Source organism: Hypanus sabinus, chromosome 4, assembly GCF_030144855.1.
Source record: "Hypanus sabinus isolate sHypSab1 chromosome 4, sHypSab1.hap1, whole genome shotgun sequence".
NCBI classification, from domain to species: domain Eukaryota; kingdom Metazoa; phylum Chordata; class Chondrichthyes; order Myliobatiformes; family Dasyatidae; genus Hypanus; species Hypanus sabinus.
Genome location: NC_082709.1, coordinates 132,155,580 through 132,182,469, shown reverse-complemented (window position 1 = coordinate 132,182,469; position 26,890 = coordinate 132,155,580). Strand labels below are relative to the sequence as shown.

Genomic DNA, 26,890 nt, shown 5'->3' with positions numbered 1-26,890 from the left:
AAAAAAAAAACACGCACAAGTTACAGCGTATTAACTCCAGGTGTGCGAGCAACCCGCGAGTCCCACTATTAACATGGTGCTGTCGGCTCTTTGCAGGTATCAGTTACTTCTCTGGCTGGCAATATCCCAAGGTAACCATGCGTCGACTTCCTGCTAAATTCCACTTGTTTCCCGGTCAATTGTGCAAATCTCAGGAAGGGGGATGATGCGAAACCACCCCCGTGAGATTTTCTTTTCAACATCCCGCACTTGGCAAGATACCGATTCTTCAATCCTGCCAAACAACCTGAATCCACACCTGACAATGACCCTCTCCCACCTTCCCCTTATCCTGCAAAACATTGCACATCAATTTAAACATGTTTACCTTGTTTGCTTAATTAGCACCGCCTTGGAAAAGGATGCCACTGAAAGGTCATACGACTGACTGGAAAAGCCTGCTCTGAGTTACAAGAATCACTAATATTTTACATTTCCCTACAGATTAAAGTTGATCAAAAGTAAAATTAAAAAAGAGGCGATTGTGCGCGGGTGATTTCTGCTGGAAAGGTCACTATGCACGCACTCGGATCCCCGCCGCTTATTTGCTGCTGACACCTAAACCCCTAGGATCTTTAATTGTATCATTGCCTATATTGTTGGCAGTTCCACTTAGTTAAAACCGAAAAAAAGAGATACAAGTAATCACTGGGGTTCAATTATCCATTAATTTATTCGCGTGTTTACAGGTGCATCGCGTCATGAAATAAAATGACAGGTTTAGTTTGTCAGAAAATGCCACATCAACTAATATTTTAATATCACCTCCCTAGCGTGTTGATTTAGCCTTCGCTTGGTGAATTATGAATATGAAAATGGGCAATCGTATCTTCCCTATACACGACATAAAATGTACGTAGATGAAGCTAGCGTCGTTTGCATGGAACATTGGCTGCAGCCTCCTTTACATTTACCTCCTGTAATGAGTGGCAGGTTTTGACGATTCGCTCTCCCTTCACAGACTGCGCCTCTGTGGCAGAGTCTGTAAACAGAACGGATTTCCCCACTGAGAGCCCTTTCATCTCGTGAATGCCTCTTCATCGAAATTCTGATCGCATTTATTTTCGGTCTATAGCGGCCTCTTGGTTCATCTGCAGCCGCGAGCAAACTTTTCCTAGGGACTTCACGCTGTGGCGACCCCGCTGTATGAGGAGGTAGAGAGGTGGACAGGAGTGGTTATTTTAAAAAATGTGTTGAAAAGAACCCAGTCAAAGAATTAAGAGTGCACTTATTGTCTAGTGAGCTGCCTCTCGGTTCAAGACTCGGCGAGATTCGCCCGACGACTCTTCAGTTTATTGGAGCTGTACTGAACGGTGCTCGGCGTCATTGGCCTCCGGAACCTCCAATGGGCGGCAGTTAACGCGCAGTAGCTGGAAGCATTTTGTCATTAAGCCGGAGTTCTATACAGGGACCGCTATTAAAATGTAGGATTTCTTCTTCTGCTCTGCAACTCAGAACGACGTTGGTGATTAATCAACGGTTGCACATTTGGCAGCTGCTGCCCGTTCCCTTGAAAATTGGGATTATTGAACAGCGACGGGTGTAAGGACCTGGGAGACACTGTTGCACCGCCGATCACGGTGTATTCCCGCTGTGGTGGGAGCGGAGAATACGGAATCTGCTTTTGCAGCCGTACATCTGTATATACGTATTTTATTCACTCCGTTTTTTGTGCTTTTGAAGCGTGAAGTCGTACCATGGGATGGTCGGAAAGGAGAATGCACCTTTTCTTCTGCCGTCGCGACGCCCTGTCATAGAGCTTGCGGACTTGTCTCTGTAAGTCTGTCACTGTCTTCGCAGTCCATCTCTTCCCCACACTTGGGTCGCGCTGACTGCGACTGAACTGGGCACTTCTAGAACACATACGCCTGTGATCTCGAGAGGGGGAGAAGCAAGTGCCTGTGGAAGTATCTGCCTGGCGATGAATCTGGCTCGCTTGTGAAGGGGCTCGCGGTATTTTAAGGAGCGGGGTTTGATGAGAGGCGCTGGAATGCTCAAAGGTAGCATTTACTGACATCGGGACCAGCGCAGCATTTCACTAGGTTTTAAGGTAAGACTTAATTCACACCAATTGCATAAGGTCCCGCACAATTTGCTGTAGATACACCCTCCCAGTAGCCAGCTTTCAGACTATCGCACTATAATGCAGTTACCCCTACCCGACTCACTGTAAGTTACTGCAGACGTTATGCTATAGTGTACTGTATGTGCTGCCTATGGCCAGGGTTTGCTTTTTAAGATTGTCGTAAAGTTTGCAGTGGACGGATGTGTGTTAGTTGTCTTTAATTTTATGATATTAGACCATATTTTCAAACACGTACTCACTTCGAAATACAAAGCGAAATTTTGGTATACTATATGGATTAAACAAAATTTTCACCGTGAACAAACATCACCTTACTACCAGCCGTTCGGTGAAATTCTGTCAGTAATGTGAATTACACGTATTATTCCCCACTGCCTCGATTCAGAGCCACTCATGGCTGGGGTTTCTGCTGTAGGCGCGAATGTCTAACTCATTTTTTGTTGTTGTTAAATGTGTGGCTGTAAAGCGTTCTAACATCCAAATGCATAGTTCTCAGCAAGACCACAAATCTGGAGTGAGGGGTTTTTCTTAAAGAACAATTTATCTCTTTTCGGTGGAGTGAAAAAAAGTCAAATAAAGCTGTACCCTGTTGTAAAGGGAATATATACTTAAGCTTATCTGCCGGTTCTGTGGAAGAAATTAAGAGACAAAGATACGTGGCCAATAAATGGAGGTGCACTTCGCGAATTATTTTTGGCATTGGATTTGAAACTGCAGCAAGTCTATTGGCAGTCTACTTGAAGATGGACTCCCCGCACTACAATACCAATTATTAATTGGCCACACTTTCACTTCAGCCAGTCGCCACCGCCAAACTTCACCATATCATTTTGTTTTAATGCCAATGAATATCTGGGCTGCGTTTTCCAAAAGAGGAAAAAGCTTTTCACAAGTTCTCGGCAACGATTTCCAAAATGTTTTCCTCATTTAATAATGAACTCAAAACAAATTGAATTTGAAAAAAAATCAACGCATCTTAGATCGGCAGGGCTTGATAGCAACCGTTCGCTACTTTGAAGACAATCAAAAGTTTTACATGAGAACGAACTGATTTTGAGAAATTATCATCAGTGGCAGCAGGTATGCGGGCAAGTATTACAGTGGGGAAAACTTTTCCACCCACATGCAAAGGAGAGCGGAACGAGTTCTCGGCGTGGTTCACTTCCAATTGTCATCTGATAATATGTGAACCAACTATAGAGCAGAAAGGTTTTCTTAGGCTATCAGGAATATCCGTTCCCAGTGCTCGTCAGCAGCGAGCTTTCTAACCAATTCAGCAACGCAGCTGTGCGAGGTTTGAACACGACTGCTCATGGCATTCCTTCAATTTATCGTAGCTGATTCTGATCTGGCGGAGTGAGGCATCTGGCTAATTACGCGGCTTTGGTTTTAACCTCAGGTTACCCGAAGTGGGCACTGCTTCGTGAAGGGAGGCGGTGGGAGAGCACACGCTTAGCGACGTACCTCGGGAATAGAAACGTGTTTTATTACTGTGGTGGGAAGGGATGGATGGAAGTACATTGAAAGACGTGGCGAGGGAATGGAGAATCCGCGGCACCGGTTATTTCTGTTTCCCTGGCTCTTTACGAAAGAGGCTTTGGTTTAAGTAGATTTTCCAGTTATTTTCCCCATGGGCCAGGCTCCGGACATTGAAAATCCAGATAACTTTTTCTCACTGGTATTGCTAGAACCGATTCAAAAAAGAAATTGCGGCGCCTGTTTCGGCGATTTGCTTTGAAGTCGGCACCCGGAATGCTGCGGTAAATCTGCCAGCTCCAGTGTCTCCCCTTGATGGTAAGCCTCACCGTCCCAGGCAACCTCCGTACCGAGGAATGGTTCTCCGTTACATTTTCCTTTGGGTGTAATCTGCGTGCAAAGGGAAGCCCCCTTTCCCTGTCTGGTATAAGATTCACCTTGTATTCTGCGCGGTGGGCGGGTTATAGAATGCGATCTTTTGCATTCAATTAAGAATTGGGTTTTCTTTGAAGTCATTGCAAGGCAAATAGGGGGCGCTCCGATTCTGTCAAGGCGTTGGATGGGAAACATGCTTCGGAATGCGGCTCCGTCTGACCTTTCAACCCTCTCCGCACTTGCTCGAGTCATTTTTGCCATCTGGGGCAATTTTCTGGACACCGTTCTGCACCCTCTTTGCACACTGAACAAATGCCACCGCCACGTTGTTGATCGTCCGTCAGCACCACAAGAATTGTAACAAATGCACTCGGGCTCGCACTGCATCTGTGGAGAGAAAATAATAAGTTTCAACGCCGACCTTGACCTTTGTGTTTTCCCTCCTCCGAGGTGATTGGTTGTCAGGACGCGTATTTTTGAACATTCTGTACTTTAATTTCAGTTTGTCAGCATCGCCAGTATTCTGCTGCCACTGGCATTGTATGGAGGCACTAGCTTCCAAATTGCTGCACAGAAGCCTTGAATGCTGCCATTCAGATACAAACTGGAAACGAAATAGTTTATATCTTGGCTTTTATTTATTGGGTCAAAGTTTTGTTGTGGTTCAGAATAGCCCTCATGTTGCCAGGCAGAAACAAAGGCTTAGTTTTGTACAGGCTGCTGACCTATAGGAAAGCTGCTGGTGTAAATCTAGTGTTCTGGTTATGGGTTTTGTCACTACTTGATGTTAATAGGGTTTTGGACATCTATAACATCAATAATCAGGTCAATAGTTACCCAAAGCAGTGAGTCAGTAGATCAGGCAGAACATAAGTGGCACAGGGTTTCCAGATATTCTTTTTGACATAGAAGGAGGGCATTTAACCAGCTGAGAATACAGAACAACCTCATTACCAGGCTGATAATCCATTAACCTATTCTCTCCACATCCTCACTGGTTTAAACCCTCCCCCTCACGCCACCTACAATTTACAGTATGCATTTTAGTGGCCAAACCTACTAAGTCCCACTTACCTGGATGTGAGAGAAAATTGTAGCATTTGGAAAATTAATTCACACCGAGAACAAGCATACTTCATGCTGAAGACAGTGAGTATATGGAATGAATTGCCAGAGGAAGTGGTTGAAGCAGATGTACTAGTATAATTTAAGAACCTCTTGGGTAGGTACACAAGACAGAGGGGCAGAGTTAGGCCATTTGGCCCATAGTCTGCTCTGTCATTTCATCATGGCTGATCTAATTTTCCTCTCAGCCCCAATTCCCTACTTCCTCCCCAAATCCCTTCATGCCCTGACCAATCAAGAATCTATCGATCTCTGCCTTAAATATACATAAGGAATTGCCCTCCACAGCTGCATGTGGCTAAGAAATCCATACATTCTCCACTCTCTGGCTAACAAAATTCTCCCCTCATTTCCATTCTAAAAGGATGCCCCCCCCTATTCTGAAGCTGTTTTCTCTGGTCTTAGACTCTTCTCTTCCCCCCCCCCCCATAGGGAACATCATCTCCACATCCACTCTATTGAAGCCTTTCACCATTTGATACATTTCAATAAGGTCACCCTCATTCTTCTGAATTCTAGTAAATGCAAACCCAGAGCCATCAAATGCTTTTCATATAAGCCATTCAATCGTGGAATCATTTTTGCAGACCTCTTTTGAATCCCCTCCAGTTTCAGCACATCCTTTCTAAGATAGGAGCCCAGAATTGCTCCAACTGAGGCCTTAGCAGTGCTTTATAATGTCTTAAAATTACATCCTTACTTTTTATATTCTACATGCAGGGACAGGGCTTGGATATGACCCATATGTGGGAAATTTGGACTAGATGAATGGGCAGATGGTTGTCATGGACTCATTAGACCCAACGACCTGTATCTGTGATGTATTGCTCTGACTCAAAGAAAATCATTGAGTCTTTTATTTGAATCATAACAAATATATTTTAATCTTTCATTTTGTTATTTTTGGAAGCAGCTGACTTTTAGTAATCCTGATGTAATTGGCCAATCTGGTACATTGTTTCCCTTTTTATAGAGGGTAAGTTATAACAAAAATAAAATGTGAGAAATTTCAGGCAGATATCACTATAAAATTATTTATCTATTTTTTGTTGACACATCATCAATAACATTTTGGTGAATAAACTGAAATAATGGTTGGTTCCATTGCCTTCAAATGCTGTCTGTCATTTGCTAATGAGTAAAAAATGATCATAGAGGATGCTGTCAAAGAAATTAAGTATAATAGGATATTTCCACAAATGAAAGAACACAGATTGAAAGCAAAACAAAAATGGATACAAGTTTCTTTAATCAATTAGACACATGTTTGAACACTGCATATGGTTTATGTAACTATGTTTTGGGCATTTAAGAGAATCTTCGGATATTGGTAGAAGGCAAGAAGCTGTACAAAATGTCAGCTTTTACCAAATAAGTAGTGAAGCAGGCTGACAGAGCTTGTTTATCCTACTAAAATTTAAGGATTTACAATTTTGAGGGGCGGGGGGGGGGGGAATGCAGTGATAATCGGATGCAAAGTATAGAAGATTATACTTAAGTTGGTTGGAATGTATTCATAATTGTCTCCTGTATTGGAACCATCTTCAAGAAGGAAGCTTGTGTTTTTCAGGCAAAGACAAATAATTAGTCTTGATCTTCCAGATATGACTATATTTGGATTGCTGGGCCTGACACAACATCTGAGTTCTCAAAGAAAGAATAGTTAAAACAGAATACGTAAAATGTGGACATAATTGCTCTGAGGATTCTGAACCATCTGATAAAGGTCTTAGATTTTTTTTAATCCAATGTATAGTATACAATAGGAATAAAGGAAAACTTATCAAAAAACTCAACCACTGGGGGAAACGACAGGAAAAGCTCTAAGGAAGTCAGTAAATTCATTCAAAACCATGGAAATCGCAGTAACACCAGTGGAAGACATGATGTTTTGATACAGACATTGATAACACTAATGAACCAATATTAATGACAGGACCAGGTAAACAAAAAAATTCTGTTTCAAGTAGAGAATAATGTTCCAAGTTAGCAGTGTGCAAAAATATGATTATAATCATATAGTTAGAAAATTATCAGATAACAGAATGTCAAATAACATTTTGAGAAACAGTGCCCTTCAGAGAGGGTCTGAAACGAGCTTCTGGGATTTATTTACCCATCTTGACTTACCCATCAAAGCCAGAGTTCATATTGCACAGTGCATTTTATGGAAATGTGTTCCAGGGTAGTGAATTTTATTGCTTTTTGATATGTATCACAAAGGGGTAGCTAGAAATACTTCCAGAAGGCTTGATGTTTGATGAAGAGTTGCAGTGAGAACCAATGAGTAAACTGTCTTTTCAAGCATTGGGAAGTCTGTTTTAAAGTATTATAATGGTGTTTTGACTGAAATAAGACAACAAGACATAGAAGCAGAATTAGGCCATTCAGCACAGCGAGTCCACACTGCCATTTCATCATGGCTGATCCCATTCAACCCCGTATACCTCCCACTCACCGTATCCCTTGATGCCCCAACCAATCAGGAATCTATCAATTTCCACTTTGAATATACCCATGGACTTGGCCTCCACCAGTCTGTAGCAGAGCATTCCACAGATTCACCACTCTTTGGCTTAAAAAAAATCCTCCTCATTTCTGTTTTATAAGGTGACCCCTCAATTTTGAGACTGTGCTCTCTAGTTCTGGATACCCTTAGCAAAAGAAATATCCTCTCCATATCCACTTTATCTTGTCCTTTCAACATGCGGTAGGTTTCAATGAGATCCCCTTGCATTCTTCTAAATTCCAGTGAGATCCTGTGCTGTTTGTAACATTCACACTATTCCCACCTATGCTTGCAATCCTCTGTTTATGGCTGTGTTTGCATATTGAGAACAACAATGTTGTTCTGACTTTTTTTTCAAACTGGCAACTCTATTTAAATACCTCCTGAAGAAAGTGTAAATGTATCTTTCATTTACCTGACAAAGACCAGCTGATCAGTATCATGACTTGATGAATTGTAAATACTACAGTAGTGATCTAGTATTCAGTAGATTATTGAAATACTTGTTCTGTTGGTCATAAAGAACATTAGAATCACATGAAATTTGTAATAGAAATGACTTGTGCTGGTCTTGAGTGCATAAAAGCAAGGTTCATTAATTTGAAATAGGAGTTGGCATGGTTCATCAAGATTTGTGGAACATAGAACTCAGGCTTATTTCTCAGGTTGAATGATCTAGATGGTCTTAAGAAGATTAAAAACTGAGTGCAGGAATAGACCATGTGGCCCTGATCCATGATTCAACAGGTGTATGGCTGATATACCTTGATGCGAATTTCCATCACTACACCATTTATGTCTGGAAATCTGTCCATCTGTTCATTTAATTTAACTGAACACTATGATGGAACTTCATTGCTGTACAGCTTTGAATCTGCAGAAATGTTCTCAGAGATTCTCAGTGCCCTAACCCTTATTCTGAGACTATGCTGTCAGTTCTGGACTCCTCAGTCAGCTTGAATGTCCTCCCTGCATATAGAAACTAAACATTTCAAAGAAATTGATGTGTTTCTGGTCTTCATGTACATAATTTTATCATGTATGACATCAAGTCAAGTTGTCAACTTTTATTGTCATTTTGACCATAACTGCTGGTACAGTGCATGGTAAAAATGAGACAATGTTTTTCAGGACCATGGTGTTACATAACACAGTACAAAAAACTAAACTGAACTATGTAATATTAAAAAAAAAACAACAGAGAAAGCTACACTAGACTACAGACCTACACTGGACTGCATAAAGTGCACAAAAACAGTGCAGGCATTACAATAAATAATAAACAGGATGGTAGGGCAAGGTGTCAGTCCAGGCTTCAGGTATTGAGGAGTCTGATAGCTCGGGGGAAGAAACTGTTACATAGTCTGGTTATGAGAGCCAGAATGCTTTGGAGCCTTTTCCCAGATGGCTGGAGGGAGAAGAGATTGTAGGAGAGGTTAATGGGGTCCTTCATAATGCTGTTTCCTTTGCGGATGCAGCGTGTAGTGTAAATGTCCGTAATGGCAGGAAGAAAGACCCCGATGATCTTCTCAGCTGACCTCACTATCCAGTGCAGGGTCTTGCGATCCGAGATGGTGCAATTTCCAAACCAGCCTGTCAGCCCCCAAATCTGCTTAGTGATCCTCTGCAGCACTGTGTTGTGACAAGTTTACCCTTTGCTACACAAAGAAACAAAATTACTGCCGCCATATCCGGGTGCCAACTCACCAAGTTCCCGTATAATTTTAAAAATACTTCAGGTTCTTTCACAGCAAGGGCCAACATATGATTTGCTCTTCTCAATCACAGTACTTACTCATTTGCATTTGGTGACTTTGGTACAAGCCTGCTAGGCACAATGTCTCATCATTTGACATACAGTCTGCTTTTCTATTATGTGCACATGATTCCCTTAAAATAGTTATTCACATAATATTTTATTGTCATGTCCATGACTATGTTTTGACCATACCCCCTTGAATTTTCCTGCCCAAGTAACACATTTATCCCATGTTATATGCAAAATTTGGTCCCCTCAGTCAAATTCTTACTGTCACTAGTGAAAAGGTGGGGCTCAGTGATATATGGAGTTTTCCACTAGCCAATGTGAATCTTTTTATTTCCATTCATTCCTGTCTATCTGGTATCTTTCTTTCTATCTATTCCCAATCCATGCTAATAAAATAAAATTGCCCACTTTCACATGTTTGACTTTGTTGGTCAACCTCCTGTGCAGGACTTTATCTAATGCCTCCTGAAAAATCAAACTACATATTCATTTATTTCCCGTAATCCATTCTGTCAGCCATATTTCCCATAGACTCATGCAACTTAATCAAACATGATTGCTCATGTATAAGCCCACATTGGGCTCTGCTCAAATCTATAATTATTCCCCCAGGTGTTTATTGCTAATGCTTAATAACAGATTTTCCCTAGCAATGTCAGACTACCTACTTGACTTTTGCACGCCCCCCCCCCCCCCCACACCCCATTTTCTCTGTTCCGACTTTCCTAAACACTAGGCTTACAAATGCTATTCTGCAACCTGGAGGATACTTCCAAAAGCTATAGAACCTTACAGGATATTTATTGAGAAAAATTGGAAAATCAGATATGAGAGGAGGCTCAAACTCTAGCATAATTGGGTTAGATCATGAAAATGTGGATAAATTTACCTGAAAGTTTATACTGTGTACAAAACTAACTTATTCCATTAGACTAATGACCCTAACCAGGGATATCACTAGATCTTGCATGCATGTCTATTATAAGTTTGGGTTCCAACAACTTTTTGGGCAAACTGCATGTGTTGTATATTATATGCAGAGATGTAATATCTGTGAAATTATGACATTATTTATCTGGTTATGAGCAATCTGTGTGCCCACGTACGTGTGGATATTCTGGAGTACGGAGCTCCAGATAGATAATTAGGATGTAAGCTCATGCATATAATTCCTGATATGTTGAGTTTGTGGCATATTATGAGAAAATGAGCCACCCACTTCCCCACAGGAAAGAATGAACAATCCTGACTGCCTCTTCAATTGTTTAAATTCATGCCCAGGAGAAGGAGCAGCGGAGACCATGGATCTAGTCCTGTTACTTCAAGTAGCAAATGAACAATTTTGTCACATTTGACATGTTTTTCTTAAGTTCAGTATGATATTTAATTACTGTAATTACCCTTCATATTTTATACAGTATTTTTGCTCTGCTTGCTGACAACAGAATTGCACATTTGGGAATATGAGTCTTTTGCGTGATTTTAATTTTTTGTATTTTTTCCCATTTTTAATGTTAAAGCATGCTTAGCACTAACAGATTAGAATACTAATTTAACACTGGAGAAACTGTAGAATCCAACCCAAGATTTTCTTGGAATCTGTTTGTATCTGTTTATAGGGCAGCTGCTATGAGTTGCAAGATGAAAAGATGCTTAAAAAGATTGTAAGAAGAAAATATTAAATTGAGTTTTATTTCAAATGCTGTTAGTTAACAAGCAAACTGTGTTAAAGTTGATATTAGCTATTCCTGACAGTACAGGCAATGTGTGTTTTATGGAAGGCCCAATCTACTTCAATTCCATGGAAGTATCTAAACTTGCAGAGACCACATCCCATCTACAGCAGTCACTAATGAAAGGGAGGCCAGTAGGCAGCTCTATAATTTTTGGGTACTAGAAGACCACTGCGGGAGATCTTAGGGAACAGTGTTCAAAATTGGGATGCCTCAGAGATAGGGGTGGAGGGAGAGTAGGCAGTGTGCTTTGCAAAAAGGGAAGAGCAAGGTACAACACCCCTTTTACTTCTGCCACATGATTAACTGGTTATAAATATATTCTCATCTAATCCCCCTCCCATCATGTTCTCATGACACTACATTGACTCCTGTATGGCCCAGATCAAAGGAGTTAAAATGGTTGATCAGCAACACGAGATGCAGCAAAACTGCATTTTAATTCCATGCACCCGGTGTGCACACTGGGTTAATGTGGTTTTAGAAGCTTCTGGTATCGGTCATGGCTAATGCAACATGATGATTTAAAACAAATATTTTTGTTTCCATTTATTTGTACACAAGATGTAGGCATAGTTGGACTATAAATGTTGCAGTGACCATCTCTAACTGAAGTACTTTAAAGTTAATCTCAATAGTGGGTCTAATCACATTTAGGCTTGATTAGGTGAAAAATAGCAGATTTACTTCTATAAGGAGTTTGTGAACCAAATGTATCTTTAAAACAATCTCATAGTTTCATTCTTACTGTCAGTAAAACAAGTTTTTACTTCCAGATTAATTACATGAATTTAACCCCTCCCCAATCCCTACCTGCCAAAGTGGGATTTGAATGTCTTTAAATCAATGGTCCACAGTCCTTGCAGTTTAACTTTTGCAATAGCATACTCGACAGACAATTAGAAGTCAGAAGAAAACAAATCAAGTGTTGGAATAATTGTCTCCATCTCGTAATAGAATACTTCTGGAAAAGATCTTATTCGTGAGAACTCTTTAATATCAAACAGCACCCAGTGATGAATCTAGCAACAATGTTTTGTGATCAATTTCTTGGGGCTGGTGATTGTTATTGGTTTATTATTGTCACATTTACCAAGATACAGTAAAAAGCTTTTGTTATGTGCCATCGAGCCATGCATAACTATACCAACGTAGTGAAAGGAAAACAATACGGAATATAGTATTGCAGTTGCTGAGAAAGCGAAATGGAAAAAAATTATGATATAGATTGGGATATCAAGTTAGTGAATGAGAAGTCTGATTATAGTGGGACAGAAGCTGGCCTAGAGTCTGGTGGTGCATTCTTTCAAGCTTTTGTATGAATGACAGTGGGTAGAAGGCATCCTTGATGATAGCTGTGTTCCAAGGCAGTGGGGATTGTGATGGAAATACTAGTATGAATAAACAGTGGAGCAGGATTGGTTAAATGTGGAGATCTTTTCCATTTTAAAATGTTTAGGTTTATGCTCTTCATGTAAAATGTTCACAATGTTTGATTTTTAAATTTCCTTTAGGAAAACAATGCAAACTTGGAAAAATTAATGAAAATTCAACAAGCTGAATTGTTTAATGAAAATAATAATAGCAAAATGTCGTAACATTACCCGAACTGAGGGAAGACAATAAAATGTGACACAGTAAATGAAATGGGCAGTGATGCTCCTTGGGAATAAGTGCTATTATAGTACAAAGTGCAATAACGACTAAGGACGTCTTGCTATCACTACCAAATCCAAGCTGTGATTTCTTCCAGCAAAACATAATAGTAAACATGAATTGAGTAGAGATTCCTAATAATTTGAAGATTGGAGTAATGCTCTAAGTACTTGGTATTTTGATGTATTTAGTTGAAGGTTGGGTACTAGCCTACAAAGTTTCCAGGACATCTTCAGGAAGCGGTGTCTCAGAAAGGCAGTGTCCATTATTAAAGACCTCCAGCACCCAGGACATGCCCTTTTCTCACTGTTACCATCAGGTAGGAGGTACAGAAGCCAGAAGGCAAACACTCAGTGATTCAGGAACAACTTCTTACCCTCTGCCATCTGATTCCTAAATGGACTTTGAAGCTTTGGACACTACCTCACTTTTTTAATATACAGTGTTTCTGTTTTTGCACATTTTTAAAAATAATCTATTCAGTATACGTAATTGATTTACTTGTTTATTATGTTTTATATTATTTTTTTTCTCTCTCTCTGCTAGAATATGTATTGCATTGAACTGCTGCTGCTAAGTTAACAAATTTTAAATGCCGGTGATAATAAACCTGATTCTGAATGTGCTGCTGTTTATAAAAAACAATGTGATGCAGCACTTCATCAAAAGCTGATGGGTGGAATTGGATGAGCAGTGGTAAGTCATAGAAAATGAACAAGGTAGGGAACCATGCCAAATAAGCCAAGACAGCCACAGGGACCAAGCGAGGAAGCAGGCATTTACCTGTGTATTCAGTTAGATCACTCTTCAGAGAGATATCCCTGAAACTATCAGTCGCTTTTTAAAAAAAAATCCAATATTCATTTTTAACAATTTGTTTACACTGTAAACATTTAAGTATGACTGGAAACTAAGATTTATATTTGTTTGGCTTGTAACAGAAGCAAATAACATTTGACGTATTCAGTAGTTCAAGCATAGGGGCTCAGTGTTTCCCCACCTCTGAGCTGATCCTTATCACCACACTAATCTTTCAGTCTTGTAGGACCAGAAGTTCCTGTTTTTTTGAGTTAAAACATTTGATAAAAATGATGGCCAAGTTTGGAATTGTATTGAATTTCTTTGTCAATTTGGGGAAAAAAAAGAATAAAGTGCAATGTTGGTAGCATTAGTGCAAAATGGATAGAGCTGGAGACCTTGTATTCATGGCTGTCCCATTACATCTCAGCTGGAGGATTTTGGAGCAATTCTCTTTGGCTAGCCTGACTGGCTTTTGAACACGCCATGTTGTCATGAGATTTTCAACACCTTTTTAAGGGCATCTCCAGTGAACAATTTAAATACAGTTTAAGCAGATGGGTGAACGGTAAATCTGGCAAGTTTAGGGAGCCCTGGCTAATGAGAAATATTAAGGTTCTGGTCAAGATACAGAATTAGTGTTGTTGCACTTTCTAGTGAGTTTCACTTAATGTAAGGTCCTGGTGCGTTTCATTTAACAGGACCTAAAAGTAGCATATTTGCAAATTGTTACTTGGTAATCTCTGGATTATCCAGGCACCATGTGTTAGTCAGGACAGAAATAGAAAGATAGAATAGATGGATGAGGGACTGAGGTGCAAAATTTAAGCTTTTCATCATCAGATCCTCTTCTGGAGCAGGGCCAGCCTACACAAGAGCAAATTTACAAGGATGTTGCCAGCTCTGGAGGACCTGAGTTATAGGGAAAGATTGAATTGGTTAGGACTTTATTCCTTGGCACGTAGATGATTGAGAGGAGATTTGATAGAGGTATTCAAAATTAAGCGGGGTATAGAGAAGGTAGGTCCAAACAGGATTTTCCCACTGAGGTTGGGTAGAGATACAACTGGAGGTCATGGGTTAAGGGTGAAATATGAAACATTTAAGGAGAACACAAGGGGAAACTTCATTCAGAGGGTCATGAGAGTGTGAAATGAGGTGTGAGCACAAGTGGTACATGTGAACTCAATTTCAGTGTTTTACAGAAGTTTGGATAGGTACATGGATGGCTGTGGGCAGTTTAATTAGTTCAGCACAGACTAGATGGGCCAAAGGGCCTGTTTCTGTGTTCTGCTTTTCTATGACTATGACTTAACATGAGGAGGTGAATTATCCTGGCCAGGAGGTTTGCTAGTACTACTCAGGAGGTCAGAAAGAGAAGAGATTAAGAACAAAGTAGATGTCATTACCTGGAGGAGCAGACAGGAGCAAGGGAATGGGATGATTCTCTGTATATTTTAATCTGCTCGGAATATTATGGCTATGGGTGACAAACTCAGTATGGGAACTCTGTTGTGACTATAAGAGAGAGTGAAAGATGAACAGGATAGATCAAAATTCAAAGTAAATTTATTATCAAAGTACTTACGTATACGTCACCATATACAATCCTGAGATTGATTTTCTTGCGGATACACACAGTAAAGCTAATAAACATGATAGAATCAGTGAAGGGTTGCACCAGAGTTCCGGGGTTTTTATTTCTAAAAGAAGATAGAGAAGGAGTTAAAAGGGGCATGGGGTAATCAGGAACTGTATCACAACTGCAATCGATTGACATAAAGGAAAGTTCATCCCGTCAATATGGGTAGAAATCAAAAGTAAGAAAGGTGCAGTCATTTCAATGGGATGATATTACAGACCTACCTCCCCCCCCCCCCCCCCCACCACTAGGACATTCAGGAACTGATGAGCAGGCTGATTAGTGTAAGTTGTAATAACAACATTTGCTGTAGTGAGTGACTTTGATATCTCTAATATAGACAGGGATGTCCAAAAGGTTTAGATAGGGCACAATTTGTTGGGTGCATCCAGGAGAGTTGCTAAAATCCAGACGTAGATAGTTGAAGAGGAGAGGCCATTACTTGAACTGGTGTTGGGTTATGAGCCTACCCAGGTAACGGACTTTTCATTGGGAGAAGAATTGAGAAACAGTAATCACAACTCCTTAAGTTTTAAGATAACAACAGATTAGATCTTGTGAGTGAGGTTTAAAAACCAGCTACTGAGAGCACAGGACAGTCATGTTCCAGTAAGGAGGAAGGACAAGGATGACAATTTCAAGAGAGATGGTGAATTTAGTCAAGAAGTAAAAGAAGCATATGTAAGATTTAGGAAGCTAAGATCAAACAGAGAACTTGATTATAACTAAGTTAATAAAGAACTCAAGAAAGGAATTAGAAAAGCCAGGAGGGGCATGGGAAGTCCTTGGCAAGTAGGTATTGCACTGGTACATTTCATGTGTACTAGATGGATTTGCTGGCGTAAGAGTCCCAATGCAATCAGCACGAAGTTATAAATGGAGATGTATTACTGCCAGTGTTGCTGTGCCAGGAACCAGGTGCAAACCTGGCCCCACCTTGCTCCTGTGTACTTCTGCTCTGGGAACTTAGCACAAGCCCACTCATCTGCCAGAGTAGGCTGGTGTTTGGTGGGCCTGGGTGAGTGGTATGGAAGCCAGGTGCTGAGATGAGATGCTTTTTAATATTGGGCTTCCTTTGATTATCTGAAATTGCACAGAACCCAAAGTAAAATTCAAGAATGTAACAGGCATACTATTATTATGCATGTACTGCATTTGAAATATTCCCTCCACTTAGATAAGAGGGAAAAGAACATTCAATGCTGTGTTGTTTTACCATAGAGTAATGGTACAATGAACATTAATCAATATCCTGGAACTGAGAGTTAAGGCATGGTTATTAGAAACATTTCAACCATCCCTTGTAGTCACTTGTTTTGATGTGACAGCTTAACAATAATTTAAGTTTACATGTCTTATTTGACTCTTGATGTTTAAGAGTGATGTTTATTGAACTATATATTGTCAACTGTCTTCTATAGAAGCACCTATTAGTTTGCATTGAATTAATTATGCATGTAATACAGCATGCATTATAGTGAAGTTACAGTGAATTTATTTATTGTTCTTAACAGAGAAATCCATCATTGATTTAAAGTTGTCTTTCAGATTGTGATGATCAGATGAATGATTGGAAGAAATGACCGTAATTGAGGTGAAAGTGAGCAATTGGACAAAAGGATATAATGAGATGAAATGATTATTTGGAGAAAGCATTTTTCTCCCATCAGTCAGAGTTTTAAACAGTTCTTGTCAACATTATTAGTTGGGTATGCAGTTTGAACCTCATTAATGCAATTGTGTTTCACTTGGGGGGAGGGGGGGAAATGGACTATCTTGTTCACGGAGGGGTAAGCGCATAATTACATGATCTAATCACACACAGTTCAGTTCACCCACAGAGGGTCCAGGAAGCGTAATGGAGTTGTTGTGCACAGAATGGAATAGAGTTCATTACAGTGACTGAACTGGCATTCCAACATTTAGTTGAGGGAAACCTCTGCTCACTTAAACCAGCTGCTGGTTACACAGGTCAGACAACTTAAATAGTGCAAAGAAACTGGAATAAAATGGGATGTCTTCGCCATTCATTTGGAGTCTTAATATCAGTTAAGACAGGTAGCTGATTAATGTGCCTTATCAGCAATGTTGTCCGGTATATGGTTTACAACGATACAGCAACAAACAGAGCATATTTGTGCAGAACATTGTGTTACTGGATGTTTTTCTGATTACCACTTGCATGAGGAAACAATTGATCAAACAATGCTGACAGTAACAACAGATAAAATCACCTACACTTGTACCAGTGCATTCACATGTTATTCCTGTATCCTAGTGATATTCATTAATATCATTTTCTAATGACTATCTGGATTAGTCAGAATCATACAGCAGTGATAGTGGCTCTTTGCCCTACCTTATCTACGTGGATCAAGATGCCCATCTAATCTGGTCCCATTTGGCTGTGTTTGACCCATATCCCTCTCAACCTTTCCAATCCTTGTACATGTATTAATCTCTAAAAATAACAAACTATTCCAAGTAACTGGAAAAGTCAAGTAACTTTTTTTTTAAAGAAAGAATTCAGGCTATTTATTTTAATTGTATCAGTGGGTCATTAAATTTACTTAAATACTTAAGTGCAATGGGACCTGTCTTAATTTACATAGTTTAAAAGGAAATGTAATCTTAGCAGGATAAAATATATTGGATTATATTCCATTCTTTTCTCTTTTTTTTCCTCTTTACTATTTTATACAAGTTTTTACAATAAGATTGTGCAACAACATTTAACACATTTCCTATCACAGCATGAAGATGTTGATAGCTGAGAACAGAAGAGATTAACAGAATTAGTTATTATCTAACATGTGCTTCTTTCCACAGAGTTATATTTAAAATTTAATTTCTGCATTTATTTGTTGCTGGCCTGACCGCATTATCTATCTATTGTTTTATTTTCTTCAAATGTAACACCTGTGGTTTGGGTAAGGGACATCTTTATGAAGCAATTACCTTGCATGATGACAGAATGATTACACAAGTTACTGGACTTGTTAAAGGAAAGACATCTTTTTAATTGAAGCTATTTCCCTGGGAATGACAAAAAATGCCATTTGTTCCAGTATGAAAGCATTCCTCTGTAAATTTGGAATATTGCATTTTCCTCCTTTTTAAAGTGATTTTCGCTCATATGTCAATAGTGCTTGTCTTAGTCTGACTTGTGAGCTTGTAAGTTGTTTATTTATACTTTCCTATCAGTTGCTATGAACAGAACCAGCTGCAGCGAAGGGAATGCATGCAATGGCCTCTCCATTATTTTTTACCTCCCTGGGGTTTTAAGGATTTCAACTTGGTGCCCTGTGTTTACTCTTTTGCATTAATCAGCTACCTGCAGTAACATCAACTGATATTAAGACTCCAAATGAATGGCGAAGACATCCCATTTTATTCCAATTTCTTTGCACTATTTAAGTTGTCTGACCTGTGTAACCAGCAGCTGGTTTAAGTGAGCAGAGGTTTCCCTCAACTAAATGTTGGAATGCCAGTTCAGTCACTGTAATGAACTCTATTCCATTCTGTGCACAACAACTCCATTACGCTTCCTGGACCCTCTGTGGGTGAACTGAACTGTGTGTGATTAGATCATGTAATTATGCGCTTACCCCTCCGTGAACAAGATAGTCCATTTCCTCCTCTGTGATGTACTGCAGCTCCTCTAGTTTATGCTGAAACTTTTATTTTTAATCTAACTTTTACCTTTAATTTTGATTATCCCACCGCATTCCTCACTGCCTTGCTGAAGTTGACCCTCAATAACCCTGAGATCAAACAATATGCTGCTTGCATCCTAATCCATTAAAAGTGTTTTTACCATTAATAGAGATTTTAAGGACCTGTATAGGTTTTGGTCTAGTCATGACTTTGATTTCAAAATTCTTCCTTTTCTTCAATCCTTGATCAATATCTTGAACTTTAAGTCCAGCAAACCCCATCCAGTTCTGTCTCCTCTTGAATCTCTCTATTTTAAACATTCAATTCTTGATGATCACAACTTTAAATGGTTAAATCGCAAACCTTGCTTGTTCCCTTGCTAAGCCTGTAGGCCACTCTTGACTTTCCTTGGAGACACTTATGCATACCTACTCCCTTGACCAAGCTTTTTTTCATTTATCCTCATCTTTCCCTTCATCGATCATTGTTGCATCTTGCTTGCTGATGTACCTGTGCACTATCTTTCCAGTATAGATAAAAGTGGAAATTTTGTCTCCCAGCTATGAAGCAGTCAATTTTTACACTTCCTTACATTCCCTGTCTATTTCACTGACTTTTTATGTCCATTTCTATTTCTGTTTGCTATATTCCAATTCATTCTCTGTTCAGCATCATTAGCCGAGTCTTATGTGTACCAGTTCACCATATGATAAAAGCGCATACTTTATATGTCAATGATTTGAATGAGAGTATTGATGGCTTTGTTGCAAAGTTTGCAGACGATACAAAGACAATTGGAGGGGCAGGTTGTTTTGACGAACTAGGGAGGCTACAGAAGGGCTTAGATTAGGAGAATGGGCAAAGAAGTAGCAGATGCAATAGAGGTGTCGGGAAGTGTATGGCCATGCACTTCAGTAGAAGAAATGAAAGGGTTGACTATTTTCTAAATGGAGGGAAAATACAAAAATCTGAGACACAAAGGGACTTTTGAGACCTTGTGCAGGATTCTTTAAAGGTTAATTTGCAGGTTGAATCTGTGGTGATGAAGGCAAATGTGATGTTAGCATTCATTTCAAGAGGGCTAGAATATAAAAGCAAGAATGTAATGTTGAGATTTTATAAAGGTCTGGTGGGCCCTCACTTGGAGTATTGTAAGTAGTTCTGGGGACCTTAGAATGGATATGCTGAAACTAGAGAGGGTTCAAAGGAGGTTCATGAAAATGATTCCACAATTAAACGACTTGTAACATGAGGAGTGTTTGATGGCTTTGGGTCTGTATCCACTGGAATTTAGAAGGATGAGGGGTGACCTCAATGAAACCTATGGAATGGCGAAAGGCCTTGATAGAGTAGATGTGGAGAGGATGTTCCCTATGATGGGTGCGTCTAAGACCAAGATAGAGGGATGTCCATTTATAACAGAGATGAGGAGGAATTTCTTTAGCTAGAGAGTAGTGAATTTGCACAATTCATTTTCCACAGGTAGCTGTGGAGGCCAAGTCTTTATGTATATTTAAGACAGAGGTTGATAGATTCTTAATTGGTCAGGGCATGAAGGCATACAGGGTGAAGGCTGGGAGGAAACATGGTTCAGCCGTGCTAAAATGGCAGAGCAGACTTGATGGGCTAGATGGCCTAATTCTGCTCTTGTATCTTATGGTCTTTATTGCAGTTTAAACTTCAATAAAAGCACTTTTGTACATGTGCACAGTGCTCCTTGGCATGAAGACACATTGACCATTTAACTTTAAACTGGCACAGCTGTTGGACTATGGATTATTTTTCTCTCTGATGTCTTTTCTGCTGTACATGAAGGCATTAAAAAGGCTGTCACAACACACTTGATGTGATGCTGTTATATGGGAGCAGCAGCAACAGCATATTCCTGGAACACCGTAAGCAACAAGCTCATCACAGCCACTGATTTTCTGGAAGAGAGAAAAAAATTGAACGGTACTACAAAGTCAGTGAAGTCCTTGAGCTGCTTCTCTATATTCCAATCTTTCTTTCTTTTTACAATATTTTTATTCAGAAGAAAAAAAGATTTACGGAGTGCAACACATAGATACATCTCAACATAACTTGTGTACATTCATATATTGTAATAAAATTGATCAAAATATTATAGCATAACACATAAAGGTATCCACTCTGTAATCAAAAATTTAAAGATGTCATACATCATAAAAGAAATTTTTTATTAAAAAAAAAGTCAACCCCTTACCAACTACCAAAGAAAAAAGCTGATGAATGACAATGGATAATTAGAAAAAAAACATATTCACTTAAGAAGAGAAGATTAAAAATATACATAAAAATCTTACTGTTAAACTTTATAAATTTGAAAAGTAATTTAGGAAAGGTCCCCAAATATCTTAAAAAGATTGTTTTGAATTTAAGACTGAGCAGCGGATCTTTTCTAAATTTAAATAAGACATAATATCACGTAGCCATTGAAGATGTGTAGGAGGGGTAGACTCCTTCCAGCCAAGCAAGATTGCTCTTCTTGCTAAAAGAGAGGTTAAAAACAAACCTGTAGATTAGGAGTATTTAAAGTTATATCTTCATTTGCAATAATACCAAACAAGGCAGTAAGGGGATTTGGGTCAAATTGGACGCTAAGAAGTTGAGAGAAGGTATGAAATACTTCCCGCCAAAACTTTTCAATTGTAGGGCAAGACCAAAGCATATGAATTAAAGAAGCATCAGCAAAGTTGCATTTATTACAAAGTGGAGAAACATTCGGGTAAAAACTAGAGAGCTTCTGTTTAGAAATGTAAGCTCTATGAACCACTTTAAATTGTAGAAGAGGATGACAAGCACAGAAGAATGATTTATTAACCCATTTAAGAATTTTATTCCATCTATCATCAGAAATCTGACAATTTAGTTCATCCTCTCAAGCTTTTTTTATTTTATCTAAAAAGTCTTGTCTAGAATCAATCAACAAGTTATAGATACCGGTAATAGAACCATTAACAACAGGTTTTAAATTTAAAAGATCATCCAGTAAATTTTTATCCGGACCTATAGGAAAAGTAGCTAATTGGAAATGTATAAAATCTCTAATTTGAAGGTATCTATAAAAATGTGTTTTTGGGAGTGCAAATTTATTTGACAATTGGTCAAATGAAGCAAGAGATCCTGAGATAAACAGGTCCCAAAAACACTTAATACCGAGTTCATCCCAATATTTAAAGATTTTATCAGTCATGGAAGGGATTAAAAAAAAATTAAGGAGAATGGGAGATGATAATGGAAAAATTTGCTAAACCAAAAAATGTTCTAAATTGAGACCAGATCCTTAAAGTTTGCTTAACAATTATGTTATCTGTTGTTTTATTTGCTGAAAAAGAAGAGTATGATCCAAGAAGAGAGACAATAGAGGAATTTTTTACAGAATTAACTTCTAAGGAGACCCATGAAGGGCAATCTTTACGATAAATATAATAGGACCAGAAAGTAATATTCCTTATATTGGCAGCCCAATAGTAAAATCTAAAATTGGGTAGGGCTAGTCCACCCATCTCTTTATTTCTTTGTAAATAAACTTTACTTAAACAAGCTTGTTTATTATTCCAAATATAAGAGTTAAAATTGACTCTAAAGAATCAAAGTACATCTTAGGAATAAAAATAGGTAAGGCCTGAAAAAGATGAAAATTTAGGAAGAATCTTCATTTTAATTGAATTAATTTGGCCAATTAGGGATAAAGAAAGAGGGGACCATTTAGAAAGCATCTTTTTCACATAATTCAAAAAGGGGTTTAAGTTTTCTTTAAATAAATTCTTGAAGTTTTTAGTAATTGTTACACCTAGATATGTAATTTGACTTATAACAACTTTGAATGGAAATTTGGCATTTGATGACATTGTCATTTAAAGGAAATAGCTCACTTTTATGTAGGTTCAGCTTATATCCTGAAAAAGAACTAAACTGGGAGATTAAAGAAAGAACCAAAGGTAAAGAAGTTTCAGTGTTAGAGGTAAGAAGTAAAATATCATCAGCATATAATGAAATTTTATGAGACAAACCTTCCCTTAGTATACCAGAAATGTCCTTAGATTCTCAAAGTGCTATTGCTAAGGGTTCTTTAGCTAAAGCAAAAAGTAAAGGACTAAGAGGACAACCTTGTCTAGTTCCCCGCTGTAATTTAAAGGGCTTAGAAATTTGGGAGTTAGTAATAACCTGAGCAGTAGGAGACAAGTTGATTAATTTAACCCAACGAATAAAATTAGGCCCAAAATTAAACTTTTCTAAGGTCCAATTTTAGAAGTTGGAATTTATCATGCATGCTGTGTTAAGCTGTCTTTAGTAAACAGCAATGTTGGTCTCTCCCCCAAAGTGGGACTGTTGCTGATAGTCAGCATGAGTTGTCACTGTTGTGAGGCGGATGGGAGTTACTCATTTGGTTTTTAAATTTGAGGTTGGTGCAAGTACTCCAATCCTCCTGCCTCTGCTCATGCATATATCACATCTCTACTGTTTATGACTTGCTTCAGTCCTGTAGGACTGCTTTTGTTAGCCTGCAGGCAAACTTGAGTTTCCAGAAAGGTGCCAATGCAACATTATTCACTGAAAATCAAAAGAAAAAAACCTGGAAGTAATGGAAATGTGAAATTAAATGTGAAAACACTAGAGATATATAGACAGGATTGTTTGGACAGGAATGAAGTTCTGTTTCAGGACAATGATCAGAACTTCCATCATGTGTTCCAATAGTCATTGACATAAAACTTTTAACTGTTTCTTCTGAACAAAATGCTGCCTGATCTGCTGATTATTTTACACACACAATGTTTTTATTCAACATTGTGCATTTACTCACTGAGAATTATCAAAACTTGAGCAAGGTCAATTTAATATGAAGATGAATATGCAATGCTTGATTCTCCTAAGAATAATTTTGTGAATTTTATTTCAATTTTAATTGTTTTGGATGAGTTGATGAATGTACACTCCAGTGAAATTTGTTCTGTGCAAGTCTGATCATTAAGTGGGAAATTGTTCAGTTGTTTAATACAGAGGTTTTAGTATGAATCCATTTATCAACCTTGTCTAGGTCAGGAAGGTTAACAGTTAGCTAGATTGTAAAATTGTCTTTGGGCTGCACTAATGAAACAAATGCTGATTTCTGGTTGAACACATCTGTTGCCTTTGTGCAATTTTACTATTCTGTTCCTGTCCTTTTAACTCAGTAACAAAATAGTTAAAAGAAGGCAAATTAATGTTTCCCAATCATTGATAAGTTCTGGGTCTGAATCTTGCTGCAATACTGCACCTTGACTCCAAAAATAATCTTGTGGGAATTGAGAGATTAATTTTAAATATTAGGAAATTATTTAACTACTTTAGACCCCTCACTGGTAACAAAGTCACTTGAACCTCAGTCGTTGAGTAGTCAGTAGAATGCAATTAATTCTTGCTTATGCTCAGGCTGAACTCAAAGAATCATCCATTGTATCATGAGAGGCTGGGCCTTTGAACATAATACCTGCAAGAGGAAAATCTTCAGCAACTACGTAACACTTCCCTTTGGCAATAAAGACAACAAGGTCTGAGAATATATACTATTTCCCATATTTGACACCTTCTTCCATGTAAATGCAAACATGAATGATGAAATTCACCATTACTTTCAATTAACCATTACATACTTTGGTTGATTGAGGGGTAGGGTTTTCAAACTTAGCAAAGAAGTTGTACTTTCCTATGCTTCTGAGTTCAGGATTACCTATAGCAGGAGTTTGGAGCCACAACACTGTCTATGTAAAATCCTCCAAATCCACTGGATTCCTCTCCTAAGAGTGACATCTCCAGTATCAAGGCCCCAGGAATGATGCCAATGTGGACAGAGCAACAGTTCAGAGGATTTCTGTCACACTGATCCTGACAGACTGCTGTGGATCACTGACTTGTGTCGACACAGCAAAGGAGTGTTTGAGTTGACAGAGAGATTGAGTCCATGAGTTGTGCCAAAGCAGAACTCCTGCATGTGTGAAAACTTGCACCATTTGTCAGGACTGTTGAAGGGTCTCGGCCCGAAACATTGACAGTGCTTCTTCCTATAGATGCTGCCTGGCCTGCTGTGTTCCATTTCACAAACTACCCACAACCCTTTCCCACCAAGCCCAATCTTTGAAAGAGTCTGTAGTACCTCCATTGCCAGAACCCACAACACTAGAGTAGAAACATATCATCAATCCTGAGGGACCGTCTAAGACGATTCTGCCTTGAGACTATGCCTATCTTAGCCCATCTTCATTTGTGTCATTTCAATATGTCCTGAGAGCAAAATTTATTACTTTGTTCCCCTTAATCTCAGAACTATAAAACCAGAGAGAGAGAGAGCAGCATTTCTTCATATTCTGTGGCAGTAAGTGGAGTTACAATAACATATGATGCATTGCACTAATAAAATCGGAGTTAACTTTAGGGTGAAGGACAATGTGCACTAGAAAGGATTGAAGATTTGAACTTTTCATAATTAGTTAGGAACAGTGCAAGTAATGGGTTCAGTGAAGAATTTGGGGGGGGGATTGAAGTCATATCTCTGCATGGTCAGTATTCAGAGACATTAAAGTTGTCATGTTTTGGTTGAACAAAGCAAGTTTCTATGTGTCAACAAGAGTTAAATTCAAAATCTGGTCACAGTGCCTATAAAATGTACTCACCCCCCTTTTTGTAAGTTTTCATGTTTTATTTTTTACAACATTGGATCACTGGATTTAATTTAGCTTTAACATGGATCACCAGAAAAAGACTTGTTTCAAAATGAAAACAAATTTCTGCAAATTGGACTAAATTTATTACTATTATAAAAAACAATAATTGATTGCATAATTACTCACCACCTTCAAGTCAGTATTTAGGAGCTGCACCTTTGCGAGTTATTACAGCTATGAGTGTGGATAGGTCTTTATCAGCTTTGCACATGTGGACACTGCAATTTCCAGCCCCACGTTGTTCTTTACAAAACTGCTCAAGCTCTGTCAGATTGCACAGGAATCATGAGTGAACAGTCCTTTTCATGTCCATCAACAAATTCTCAATTGGATTGAGGTCTGGACTCTGATTTGACAACTCCCAAACAGTAACTTTGCTGTTTTTAAGTCACTTCTGTGTAGCTTTGGCTTTATGTGGAATTCTTTGCCACAGGCAGCTGTAAAGGCCAGATCTTTATGTAATTAAAGGAGAAGGTTGATAGATTCTTGGTTAGTCAGGCAAGGGATATAAGGTGAAGCCAGGAGATGAGGGCCAAGAGGAAAATTGAATCAGCCATAATGAAATGGCAAAGCAGACTCAATGGACCACAAGGCCTAATTCTGCATATATCTTGTGGTCTTATGCTTGGAGTTATTGTCTTGCTGGAAAACAAATCTTCTCCAAAGTCTCAGTTCTCTTACAGACTGCATCAGGATTTCACTGAATTCATTTTACCCTCTACCTTCCAGGGCCTACTGCAGTGAAGCATCCCCCAAACCATTGGCAGATATACAGCTGTGCCATAATCTTTCCATTTCATGACGATTGACAACAGTACTCCAAGGGATATTCAGTGACTTGGACATTTGCTTGTATCCATCTCCTGACTCATGCTTTTCAATAACCTTTTCACAGAGTTGCCTGGAGTGTTATTTTGCCTTCATGGTGTAACTTTTGCAAGGGTACTGATTCACCTCTCAGATACAAGTGTATTGCACTACAATCAATTGAAACCCCTTGACTGCACACAGGTGATCTCCATTTAATTATGTTGCTTCTAAAACCAATTGGCTGCACCAGTGATGATTTAGTATGTCATGTTAGAGGGGGAGAATACTTACCCAATCGCTTATTTTGTGTTTTATATTTGTAATTAGATCACTTTTTAAAAGGTTTGTTTTAAGAGTCTTTTTCTGATGACCAGTGTCAAAAAAAAACAAATTAAATCCACTGTGATTCAATGCTGTAAAACAATAAAACATGAAAGCTTGCCGAGGGGGGGGGGGGCATGAATTCATTTTATAGGCACTGTAAATATGTG

At 38.8% G+C, this 26,890-nt stretch overlaps 1 protein-coding gene across 1 annotated transcript in view; it reads left to right on the top strand.

Moving 5' to 3' along the window:
• The first annotated feature begins 840 nt into the window (after positions 1-840).
• Positions 841-26,890, top strand: part of LOC132393208 (interleukin-1 receptor accessory protein-like 1) — a 1,367,875-nt gene continuing 1,341,825 nt past the window's right edge. Inside the window, exon 1 of the mRNA XM_059968177.1 lies at positions 841-2,089. The gene's annotated coding sequence lies outside the window, so the exon portion shown is untranslated. The remainder of the gene's footprint in view (positions 2,090-26,890) is intronic.